Here is a 13,057-nt window from a genome sequence, read left to right as displayed (position 1 = left end):
TTCATTTGTAGCATTTAAGTAGACCAACGTCTTTGAAATGCATTATACCTTGATCTGAATTTCAGGCTCTTTGGCACTTTGGTTTTGGTACTGTCCGAGCATTTGCCAGTCTAGGATAGTGAAGGGGACATTATTTAACGCTAGGAAACAAGAAAAATTAACACAGGAAGAAAGATTCATGCTTCAGACACCACGGGAACAATAAATGTGGCGATAAAGCACGGACTTCAGAATATTCAATAATACTTTCACCTTACATTCGTATTTGTGACATTAATTTCTTTTCTTCTAAATCCATCTCTACGAGAGCTGCTTGGGCCTGTTCCAGCAAACTGTTTTACTCAGAAACCTCTTTCTTCAGTGACTCAACTTCCGCCTAACACAAACAATGTGTAAACATTCTATTATTTTAATGACTGACAATAATATACTATGATTTCAATATAATATCTTAGATTAAATCTAAAATATTTTGGTTGTGTTGGGGAAAGGGTATTAGTAAATACTGTATTTATAACAAACTTTCTAAAACAATAATGTTTCTGTGATCATGTCCCATAGCAGGTAACTCAAATTTACGAACTGGCTAAGATCTGACCCATTCGCAGACAAGAGATAATAATAAAATGAAAGGGACTGTGGATGCATTTATTTTGTGATGTTTTGTGTCACATATACTTAGAATTTCAGTCTGTAAAACAATACTGTGCGTGTTTAATGAAGTTTTATATATCTGGTCATCAGCCATAAAATTATAATGTTTTCATATTTCTTTTAAGTTGTTATATTACCTGGTAAACTAACTGCACATAAAAAGCAAGTGACCATAAAAACAACACTTTACCTCCCGAATGTATTTCTCTTCCATTAGCTTCATCCTTTTCATAGTGTGATCTTGGGTGGGAGAGGTCTCTCCTGGAGAATGCGGGCGCATACCAAATACTGTAAGAGAGAAAAAAAGTGTTTTTTTTACATATAAACAAGATTTTCAGCAATTAATTTAGAACATTTTGAAGTGACAATTCTTGCAGAAAATGGTATCATTATAAAAAATCGTTTTAATTAAGCCTTAATTGACAAGATCAGAACGTGAAAAAAGATGGAATATTATAGTGACATGAAAGAATCTGATACAAATACTGTCTATTCAAACTTCCAATGCTGTGCTAGTATAAACCATGGCAACTACCCTCCTAAACTAGAAAAAAAATCATTGAACGTAATTACTTAACACTACAATTGCTTCCATTAGCCTTGTAGTTCTCTGCTATTCAATGGATACCATGGTTCCTTCTCCTGGAGTAAATCAGCCAGGGCATGAAGCTGAAAACTCACCTCCTAGGAACGTGTGCTTAATGAAACAAACCTTATAATAATTTACAATTAAACCGACGGTAATAACAACCATTTATATTTTTATACCAGCAGTATTGTTCACATTTACATAACGTTGTATATCATGTCTTCACTCAACATTGTTAACTTATATGTAATAAGAGATTAAAAATTGACAGTGGAACCACGGTTCCGCAAAATCTGACGTAAATACGTCTCTGTAATGAAATGTAATAATTCTTATATAAGATAAGAACTTGTGATATTCTAAAACGTTTTTGCCGAATGACCCTTCCTTATAGACGTATTTACGTCAAAAGAAGACAAGCCTAATTCTCTTACACGAGTTCACAATTGCAGATGCAAATATTAAATGTGATAAACAATAATAATAAATAGGAATCCCTTACCTCAGAATTTGTTCAATTGTAAGAGACCACGATGTCCACCCACAACGACCAATTTAATCAAAACTAAAATGGAGAGAGTGGAGGGCAGTATCACATATTTCTTAATAATTCTTATATAAGATAAGGAATTGATATATTCTAAAACGTTTTAACAGCACAATATTATCTACTCTACGACGCACTTCTTCTACAAGCGATTCACAGCAGAGCTCTTTCCGCAATAACGAAAGCGGATTGTTGACGGCAGTAATGAAACACAACAATGCCGAATAAACAGATAACATAACAATTTAAACATTGTTGGTATGGATCTTACACATCTTCGTAACGGTGTTTTTGACGAATGATCCTTCCGTATAGACGTATTTACGTCAAAAACCACTCTGACAACAATGACTAAGGCTCGTGGACGTGATCAACCAGTGACATCGGAATGAAAATTACATTCCAGACTTGCTGCTTATATACAATGGAATGTAAAATGTAGCTACATTGCGACTTACGAAGCGTTAAACTAGGCCACTCGACCACCAAATGTCCGAATCCTTCAGACAGACCCAAAATTAACAAATACGCTACAATTTATAGTTTAAAGTTATTTAGGCGCAAATTATACATTAAGTTAAATCCTTTGTAAGGATAAAATTTATTCATTATTCATGTAACAGTTCTGATTTCAACAGCTACTGTTGCAGTTCATAATGTGTGTTGCAGTCTTTGATTCTTGACGTCTGTTGCCACAAAGCTCGCGTCTTACATGTGAAGTATATCACTGCTCTGCGAAGAACACAGTGGAGGCAGGCATACATTGTCTTCAATTACAATTTACGACACGCCCAAAATCACCCGAAGACAGCTGAACCAGAAAATAGATGTTCTGCTGACTATTTGCACACGAAAGTCACACAACGATACCGAACTTCCAAAACATTCTTTTAATAATCGTGGACCGAATGAAATACTGTGAAGGCCAAAACACCATCACAACACAGCAGTAACAGATTATCGTATGCTGTGCAGCTGCACTTAACATTTAAACGACCCGTTCATCAGCTCGCGCGCGGGCCCCAGCATCTCCTCCATTCCTCTCTGTCGCGTGCTCGGGTAGACCAGTGTCTGGTGGTATGGCCACGTAAATCCCTGACGTACTCGATGGCAACAGAGTCTGCCCAACGAGGAGGAGGCCGACCCAGCGGACGCTTCCACTCTCGTGGGTACACGTCACAGTGGCGGTACTCCATCTCCCGTCGTTTCGCCTCACGACGTGGCCTGCCCAGCGGTGTTTCCGCTTCGCCACATGCCGTAATGGGTCCTCAACGCCTGACATACGTCTGATGTCAGCAGAGTGGAGATGACAGTCTCTCTGCTGGCGTAAGTTGACGCCGACAAGTAGACGCTTAAGGGAGGCATGGGCGACTCGAAATTGCTCCGCAAGGCCCTTAGCAAAGTGCCGGCAGTACGGTGGAATCGAAGAGCTCAGCACGAAGTTTCACGTCTCGCTTAGCGTCGATCACCGATCGGATGGATCCGAATGCTGCCCATCCCGCTCGCCGTCTCCGCGCCAACCCCGGTTTGAGCTCGTTCTGCGCGGTGATGAGGCGTCCGAGGTAGACGTATTCTTTGGCGTCTTCGAGCTCGAAGGCGCCGACGGCGACCGGAGCAGCGGCGGCGAATCGATTACGCATCGTCTTGGTCTTCCTGATATTCATCTTAAGACCGACGGCGTGGCTGTCTCTATCAAGCTCTGCCAGCGTCTCGGAGGCTTCACCAGGAGTCGCGGTGATGAGAACAATGTCATCAGCGAAGCTCAGGTGGCTAAGGTGGCGTCCAACGATGAGGAGGCCACGATCGTCCCAGCAACAGCGGCGGATCACGCTTTCTAGCACAACAGAGAAGAGGTTCGGGGAGATGGGGTCGCCCTGACGGACGCCCCTCTCCACTGGCACCACGACCTCTCTCTGGTATGGGATGAGCGTGGTGGAACAGAGGTCGTAGCACGCTTGCAAAATGCAGACGTACTCCTCCTCTACTCCTTGCTGCCGCAGCGACTCCCAAACGTTCTCGGGTTCGACGCTATCAAATGCCATCTCTTAGTCGATGGAGGTGAGTACAAGCGGCATCTGGTGTTTCCGGCTTGTCTCCAGCAGACGGTGTATGGTGCAGCTATACTTCAGCATATACAAATCAAACAAATATTTATAAATTCCACGTTTTATTCAGGCCAACACGCCTTCCTCTCTGAGTAAACCAAATTACATAAGAAAGTTCAACGAAAACAATGTGAAATGCGGTATTGTCTTTCTTGGCTAGATTAACTCTGAATTGTGCTGTGCTATTGCAAACATGAGTAGTTTTTTGATGCGATGGGGCGATATTGAGTTTCTGGCTAACTGGGCAGTTAACGACCCCACTGTCCAAGTAACGTAAGACTGAATATGGAGCAATGGTGGAATGACGACAGTGGAAAATTGAAATACTCGGAGAAAAACGTAACCGAGCGTCACTTTTCCAAAAATTCTAATGGACTGACCTGAAAATATGAATAATAATAGTGATAATAATAATAATTCAATTCAATTCTTTTTAGTAGAGTGCTGCATTAACAGGCAGTCGGACAATTACAGATACAGCACAAAAAATAAAGTAAATACAATAATCATATAATAATAATAATAAAGTTCCTAGCAAGCAGACAGATTAATAATTAAAACAAATCAAAAACTAACATAATTATTTATAAATGAAGTAATACCATCTACTTTAGGATATGCCTAAGAGTAAGCAATTGGTTACTAAAGATGGCAAAATCATTGCAAAGAGTATTCGCAGCTGATGCGCATATAGCTGATGGACAACTTTTGCATGTAAGGCCAACAGTAAAATCTCTAAAATTACGAAATGGGACACGCACACCAACAATGTCGAGTAAGGAGGGACAAAATTTATATCCGCCATATACGTTAATAAGAAAGCGGACGTCTAGGTGACTCCTCCCACTGCCAAGAGTGTGAAAATGCAGGTGTTCTAAGCCAGTGGTATTCAACCTTTTTGTTCGCGTACCCTCAGATATAATTTCTCTTCAGCTTTGTACCCCTAAAGTTGTTGGTGTATAATTCAAGTTATACATAGTATATAATCTACATCTAAAATAAATTAAATAAATTACATTACTGATTATTCAGTGCTTATCATAAAGTAATATATATATTTTTTTAAATTTCACATACCCCGTAAGTTGTCTTCGCGTACCTCCGGGGGTAAGCGTACCCCAGGTTGAATACCACTGGTATAGCGGATGAAATTCTGTAAAGTACTGGCACTTTATACTCAGTTTTATGGAAGTGAAACTTGAGTTTTAACTCGGAAAGATGAAAGCAGAATACACTTTCCTGAAATGAAACTTTTAAAAAGTATAGGCCCATTAAAGGATGTTCTCGTTTGGAACCGATGAAATGTGATAATCTTACAGAACTTTGTATTTGTGTTGTTCAATGCACAAAATGTGTACATGTGCACAGAATAAAGTGGATCGGTCACAAAAATAGAATATCAAAAGAGTTTTAAAAAACTGTATTCCTTTAATGTCAACATGGGTGAAGAGAAATTGCTAGATCGCACAAACGCTAGTCTGAAGCCGGAAATGCATTAAAATAAATGGACCAAATAATTATGACAGGAATTGAATACTGGACTTTGCGATATACTGCTCAGTCGTATCGAATATATATTTTTTTTGAAGGTGGAACATTAAAGATTAAGTACCATGTTTTAAATTTTATGTATCTACTAGCAAATAAATTATAATTTATGTTAAACTATATAACATCCGCCGTCAATCTTAATACTGAAACTAATCGCGTTATCTGATAGGGAATGTTGTCAGGTTAACATTGAGGTAGAGAAGTATTATTACTGGGGAAATCTTTGGTTTTATATCTACGAGGCTTTAGTAGAGGTAATAGTTTAAATGTTACTGCTAAGATACATACCCCTCTATTTTCCGAAAAATATGCTGACGGTATCGGATACATTTTTCTAGCTATTCTAAAAAAATTATGTGAATAGCATAAGTTGTTATAAGTTAAAGCTGATATAACAGGTTACAAACTTTAATTATCTTAGCTGTAAATTGGACAGTAATACAAATCATCTACAAAATGATCTACAAAACAACAGTCATCTGTACGGAACAATTAAAGCATATTTTGATAAATGTAATCAAGAGATAATTTTAAAATCCGACTAAGTTTTCGTAATACCATCTCTTTGACATGACAGTGAGTCCTGGACTTGAACTAAGCGACAGCTGAAACAATGTGAATCTGGAGTGAGATTCCTGAGACGAGTTGCAAGGAACATAAATATTAGGCAGGAAGTAAATGTTTTCAGTTTAGGAGAGAACGTAAAGAGTACCATCGGAAATACGTAGAGCACATTTTAAGACTGACAAATTACCTAATTCTTAGGAAGCTCTTTCACCGCCGTCCTGAAGGAAGAAGAGACAGAGTTCGACTGGGATAACGAAACCTGTTAAAAGGCCTAAACTTTGCAGCTGATGGTGAAGATCATAAATTATTTGAATTGCTTATAGCACAGATTTATCCATTCTCCTGTTACTTCATGGCTCATAAGTCCAAATATTTTCCTCTGTCTTAAGGCACCTTTAACCTGTGTTGTTCCTTTCGTGAGAGAAATGTTTCATAAGCACACAGAATAATCGGGTGACAGGTTTTAACCACAAGGTTCTCACATAGGATACTTGAAGGGAACGGATTATATAATAGATCCTATTGTAGTAAGTATGTACTAAATTAGTCTGTTATGGCGTTCGTCTTGAATATCAAAAATGAAAGCAAACTTCTTTCTGTGCTTTGTTAAGTACCGCGCTGCAGAAGATGTTGCGGATGTGGGCGTAGACGTTCGCTAATTCTCAACGTCTACTCTAGATGATGGTTATTTGTCATCTTAACGCCCCGGTCGCTTTATCCCCTGGGAAGTAGCACTTGTTACACACCGAATTAAAGGCCGGGTGGGCTGTGGATTTAGTCTGAACGCTGTGTGTCGTGGGTCGGACAATGTCATGTCATTGGTCATGCCAGCAAATTTTTACCCTTTAATAACTTCTATTCGTTTGTTCGGTTTAGACATCCATATATAGACCTGCATGCTTTCACTAGAGAGTAGTTTGCCTTAACGTGGTGATAAACGGCTCTCTTGATGCCCCTGCGAAATGCGATTCCGTATGTCTGGAGAACTGGACTGGTAATACTATCACGTAGCAACCAGGCTTCCAGTTCAATGAATTATGGGACGTGGAAGCTTCTGGAAGCCCTCCATTCGTTACTTGCAGTGGACCGAACATGTAGGTTTCTGTACATTGCGCCATAATTAGCTACCGTTAGATCTTTCATTTAACGAAATTTATTACTTTTCTTCTTAATCTAGCAATCACAGATGTTTCTTTATGCGAATAGTGGAAGAAAGAGGTTACGCATAGCGTAAAATTTCAGACGCCTTCAGAAGAATATAACCTTTGTGATTGGCAAGGTAATTCTCCATCCTTCGTGTAAAGTGCCCGTTATTCTTGTCAATCTTAACCAAAATTGGAAAGTGTCGTCAACGAACTTTGTTAAAGTTATAGTGAAACTCCTTCAAGTTTCATATAAATCCGTAGAGCCGTTCACGTCCGTTGCGAGCGGCTCTTAGCGGTAGCGGCGAAATTCTTGGCCACGCTTTGCTGAAGACATTTGTTTCAGGATTCAGTTATGGGTAGCATTTCAAGTCGTGCAGTCGAGTCTATGCTTTCTTAATTACCAGTAGAATCGCCATCAATTTCCTACGATTGTGATGTCGCGCACACGCCATGTTTTTGTCATACCAGTTCAGATGTACGGATAGAACAATGTTAACAGACGCTTCTCAGAGTTGCGAATACGCGTAAAAGCTGATCATGCCTTATCGTGATTGTAGTTAATGATGCAATGTATTGTTTAACATCCCTTATTCAAATTTGGGTGGTTAAGAATTCTATCATGACTAAACATATGGGCAGAGATTGGATGGAATTGAATACCAGTTTTCATGGTGATGAAATTAGTTTCTTGGGATAGAAAATAAATAAAACAAATAATAATGGAGACGTTATTTACAGGCTAGCAATTATGTTGTTGCTGTTACAATTTTCCAATACCTTTCAAATCGAAACCAGAAGAGCCAGTATGTTTAAACGAGAGTTAAAGTGTCTTAACTTGCTAGAAGCTTTACTTCTTTGATGTAAGTTAGTTATTACTGTGTTATTCCATTGCTTTGGCACCTTCCGCAGAAATGTGCTTGCCGTAAATTTCTGTAATATTTAAGCAATATACTTGGCGTCTAAAATTATTGTGTTGTGTTTAACCTATACAGCTTGAAATCGTCGTCATGTATAATGAAAAAGAATAGTTATGCAAATGAAATTCTTCTGTTCATGAATCTGGACATGAATAAATAAAGTGTTCTAGAAATGGAAAATCCATTTACAGGGCCATGACAGAAGAATAGCCAGCAGAAATGTCGGGAGTTCCTAGATTTTACATTTACCGACTGCTTCTAGGAAGCCAGCTTGTTGGGTATAAATTCCTATACTTTACTCACTTCAGTTTCCAAGTTTTGTTATTTACTTTGTCCTTCGTTGAAGACGAAACATGTGGGCTTAATGTAGTTCGCCTTTTTGTAAGAGGACCCTTAACAGCCCTTTCAATTCAGGACCAGAGCTGTGTTTTCTGTTTCTCTGCATTTCGGCCGTCGTATTTTCGGCTTGTTTCTGTTTCATATTCTGTTACTTGCTACCAGTATCATTTGTTTTGCTGTCTCCTCTCCTCTCCTCTCCTCTCCTCTCCTCTCCTCTCCTCTCCTCTCCTCTCCTCTGTTTAGTCTTGGTCAGCAGTAAACAAGCAGAGAAAATGAGAGAGAGGTGCCCACTTGCTGACATGCTGACACCTGCCGGTGTGACCCATTTTTGCGGAAGACTGGAGTCGCCGATACTTAAAGATAGAAACAGAAGACAGATGTGCTCTGGTGCCAACTCTTTTTATAATCGTGAATTTACTTTTCGTGTGTCAAGAAAAAATACGACTGACACATTTAATTTTGCTCTAAACAGAAGTGATTTCTAAGACATAATCATACTGAATACGTCACTGTTTAGTTTACACGGTGACCTCAGCAAGGCTGTGGGCGCTACTCATGTCTGAAAACCATTATACTACCGAAAAAGTAATTTCCTTTTATGTCATAGTCTCAATTGATATATTCCTCAAGTGAACACATTTTTCGGTGAACAATTAATTACAAATTTACACGCTTATCAATATTAGCAACCCGCGAACTGTATTTTCCTTCTAGGCTAATAATCTTCCTATTTAACGACGTTCACCGTAAAATCCCGTGAACTTGACACGTGTTCGAGTTATGTGGTATTTTCTTAATCTGAACGTTCGCTTTTAACATACAAGGAAGAAATGCCACTTATAGCTAGCAAATGAAAGATAAATTTTAACGTTTGAAAATCTAATAAACTCATTTTTCTGAAACTTCAAATTTCACCATACCAGAAGCGAGAGTTCACGCTTTGTTCTTAAGCGCCAAATGAACGATGGGACATCGAAGTCGAGTTTAATAAGGAAAACTTTCCTTAATCCAGTCATAATTGCTCCGTGAACTGTAGATTTGTTAGTGTTTCTGCCGTTAAACAACTACGACATTTTCAGTCGCCGTAGTTTTTTAAAACTTTTTTCTTTTCGGTTTTACAATGTTTGTCGCAGCAAGACTACATTTGACTGACTTGGCTTTACATTTATATTCATGAAAAGAGGTGTTAAGCACGGAATATATTACTTCAACATCCTCTTCCACCTTCAGCACATAAATATCTCATCATCTGCTGTTAATGTACGGAGAGAGTGGACAGGCAGAAAAGAACTAAAGTAGATTACTCCTGATGACCATATAATAGGGACAAGCTAAATGCAGACTATATGGCCCGAACTGCGTGGTGCAGCAGTTCATTATGTATGAGTCTAAACCCAGTTTTTGGATACCAGATGTGAGCTGTCATGCTATAAGTTGTTAATTATTTCCATGATACGCACGAGATATTGCGTATGTAACTGGATTTTCTGGTTTGGATTTATATGGTGTTTAAGAAGATCGGTCTGTCGTCGTATTTTAGTAGTTAAAGATAAATGTTTCCGTCGTTTCAACGTTATCATGGAAACTCACTAAATGGTAGACCTGCACTCAATGGAATACACGTGTTGTAAATTTAGGTTATGGGCCTGTAACATATGAGATTACTTAACGATATTATTTCAGTTGCATGCAGTGTGAAAGAAATGAGGACAGAGGACAATTTCGGAGTAGCAAAGAATTTGGAAGGAGCTGGTCGCGGTCTGTTTGAATGTATTACTGCATTAACACGAAAGACTGAGAACATTAAAAAAAGCCTAGGTCCTCTTTGGAGCTTCAGATCTTATAATTCGGGACACAAGGCTCACCATAATTTAGGAAAGTGTGAGAAATTCTTTATTTTTCATATTTTGTAATCAACTAATGAAGTTACTTCACGTGGAAACCTCTTTCCACGTGAAGTATTACTTAACGTATGAATAATGAATCTGAACCTATACCAGAATGAGTCATTTTCTTGAGTTATTATCTCGAAATTTTCTTTGAGAGGCTGAGTAAAACCATGAAAATTGTCTATATAGCTGGTCTTTTCCGAGATTTAAACACACTGCCGGTCAAGAACATGTGGGAAGCGTTTAAGCAATGTTAATTCAACAGGATCTCTGAAATTTAGGCTCTCTCTTATTTACTTATTACTTGTTTACAACAGCACAGAACCTACACTGCTTGTATATGATTGACTTCCCTACTGCAGTAATCATCTACAAAGTTTTGTGAAAGGGACTTTTCTTCTCAATGTTTTTATCGCATTAGCGAAATGCGCTATAAGACGCGGGAAGCCTTTATGTTCTGTTTCGGCATAGAAGTCTGCAGGAGTTACACCCGACAATGCAGAAACAAAGAAGCAGCTACAACAGTGGGTTGCTAGGATACTGTTTTGGTCAAGTGATGTATTGTTTTACACACAAATGTGCAGAGCAATCGAAACATCGAGTAACAAATTTCCGACAAATGTTTAATTTGCCTAAAAATTAGTTAAATTGAAATAAAAAAATAATATTATATCAAGTGTTGGAAAAGCCCATCGCGTTCTGTTTCAGAACTAAACAAATTTCTATAGGAACAGTTTCTCCTGCGCACTTCCTGTGTCACGGAGACAGTTAGCCGGACGAGTTATGGTCGTTTTAACACAGGATGATCGGGAAATACAGCTCTAAACTCATTCTGGCAAGTTACGTAAGAACGAGATGCCAGAACACTCGCTGAACTTTTGAAAAAGACATCCTTGCATTCTGACTGTTGAAAGACAAATAAAGGTCTTGCACGAGCAGGTTACACCATGACATGTGACCTGTACTTCTGTAGTCACAGCAGCTGTAGGGTATTCATTAATCCAATCGAACTGTATTGTATTCCAAACATGCGTGACTTGTCGGTGATCACTTTGTATTTCTTTGTAGTGCATAGTTTATGAATGTGTCATAAAACAAGGATTTCCGTCCGGAGATAACTTATAAAACTTGTTTTTCTGTTGCACGGATTTTTGTCTGTACGAACCTTAAGCTGTAATATTGTGTGCGGGTGTATCAAATATTTTTCTTCAGTAACATTTAATTATCTCAAGGGTTACCGAATCGGACTCGAAAATGTAAACACGTTATGGAAATATTTACTATTTGTTTATGTTATATTTGTAAAGAACTTATGTCAAGTACTATAAACGTGTCGAATACAACCTAAATATTTGCTCTTTCAAAATGTCTGTGATTATTAACTTACAGTTAATATTTTATACGTAGTTCATTGGTACGACTATGACTTATCGGCTTAAGAAATTTTAAATTCCTAGCTGGAATGCTTAAATAGTTGTCACTGTTATACACTTGTTTGAAGATGGCTACCCAGCCAGTCACCGTAACGTAGTAAATTATATAATATCGATTTTCTTTGCTATTATAATTTGTACAACGTTCAAGTGACAGTTAATAGCCATAAAAATATAAGAATGTTAATATACCATTGTCAGATACATTTGAAATGACACCAGTGCATATGGGATGTGCTTAAAGATGATGTTTGTTAAAGTAGATTATATTTTGTTGGTCCCTCGCGTGTTTTCGTGTGGTAATTAGAAGCATTGCATAAAACAGAAGCCCCTCAGTGCAATCTGATATACTGACTTAGATCATGTTTGAATCATGAGAGGCTTGAGAACTTGTTGAGAAATTAATTTGTAATGAGTATCTTACCTGCACATACTAAAATGTTAGTTGCACGGAAACAAAGCAATGGAGACCTCCCAGCCTGCCAGAGTAGCTAACAACTTTTGATAATGTCTGGTTGTTGTTAGTAATAATAAACAGTTCAGAACTTTGTAACACGCCACATGAAGGATACGTATAGCCTACCTCAAGTTCCTGCGATGAACTGAAAATATCAGTTGACGCAAGATATAACAGCCCTGATAGATGCATGTCACAGTCATAGCGAGCTCTTGTGGACACAGTACCTCAGAATGACATTTACATCAGATTCTATTGGTACATAAAATTTGTGCTGTCGAACATGACTTCCTTGTCTTAGTGCCCATATTCTACATGTGGTCACAATAATGGACCTTTGGATTTCAGGAGAAATATCATGATTAGCAGAATTACTGTGAGCTTTAATCTAGGAATCTTCTCTGTGGAGTTAGTTACATTATGTCTTGTTTTATAAGCTACGCTCCATTAAACGATTAAGAAACATACCAATGTACTTAACGTTTAATCAAAATGTAATCATTTTCTTTGTCGGGATTACTATGCCAATTCTGTACCTTCTGCAATAGATTATCGTCCAGTCTAATTATCGTGCGTTGTAGTGCCAATCACGTGGATATCAGGTGTCACGTGTTTACGAGTATATCTGACATCGCCAGTAATAATAGTTTCTGTAGGTATGACGTCTTGTCACGGCCAAGTCTCTGATGGCACAGCAGGTGGTGATGTACTTAATAAAAATAACTGTTAGTTGGATGTCATGAAATGTTTTAATGACAGAGCGACAGTTTATGTAGACGGTGAATATAATAAATTCAACTTCCATAATTGCTACCTAAGAGACGCAGGTACTGCAGGAAACACGATGTGAAAGAAACCATAAAA

The 13,057-nt window shown here is 38.3% G+C and overlaps 1 protein-coding gene and 1 long non-coding RNA gene across 5 annotated transcripts in view; one reads left to right on the top strand and one right to left on the bottom strand.

Moving 5' to 3' along the window:
- Positions 1–13,057, top strand: part of LOC110827939 (uncharacterized) — a 343,471-nt gene that overhangs the window by 221,637 nt on the left and 108,777 nt on the right. The gene's annotated exons all lie outside the window — the stretch shown is intronic.
- LOC147874703 (uncharacterized) lies at positions 289–2,029 on the bottom strand. The gene is made up of 3 exons (XR_015533776.1): positions 1,746–2,029; positions 845–942; positions 289–376 (listed from the first exon to the last, which is right to left on the bottom strand). It is a non-coding gene; the product is annotated as an uncharacterized LOC147874703 (long non-coding RNA).

Source organism: Zootermopsis nevadensis, unplaced genomic scaffold (assembly GCF_977971745.1).
Source record: "Zootermopsis nevadensis isolate Lab colony 2312 unplaced genomic scaffold, Znev_1.0 Znev_ptg000006l, whole genome shotgun sequence".
Lineage (NCBI taxonomy): Eukaryota > Metazoa > Arthropoda > Insecta > Blattodea > Termopsidae > Zootermopsis > Zootermopsis nevadensis.
Note: the sequence above shows the minus strand (reverse complement) of the source record. Positions and strands in the feature narration are given on the sequence as shown.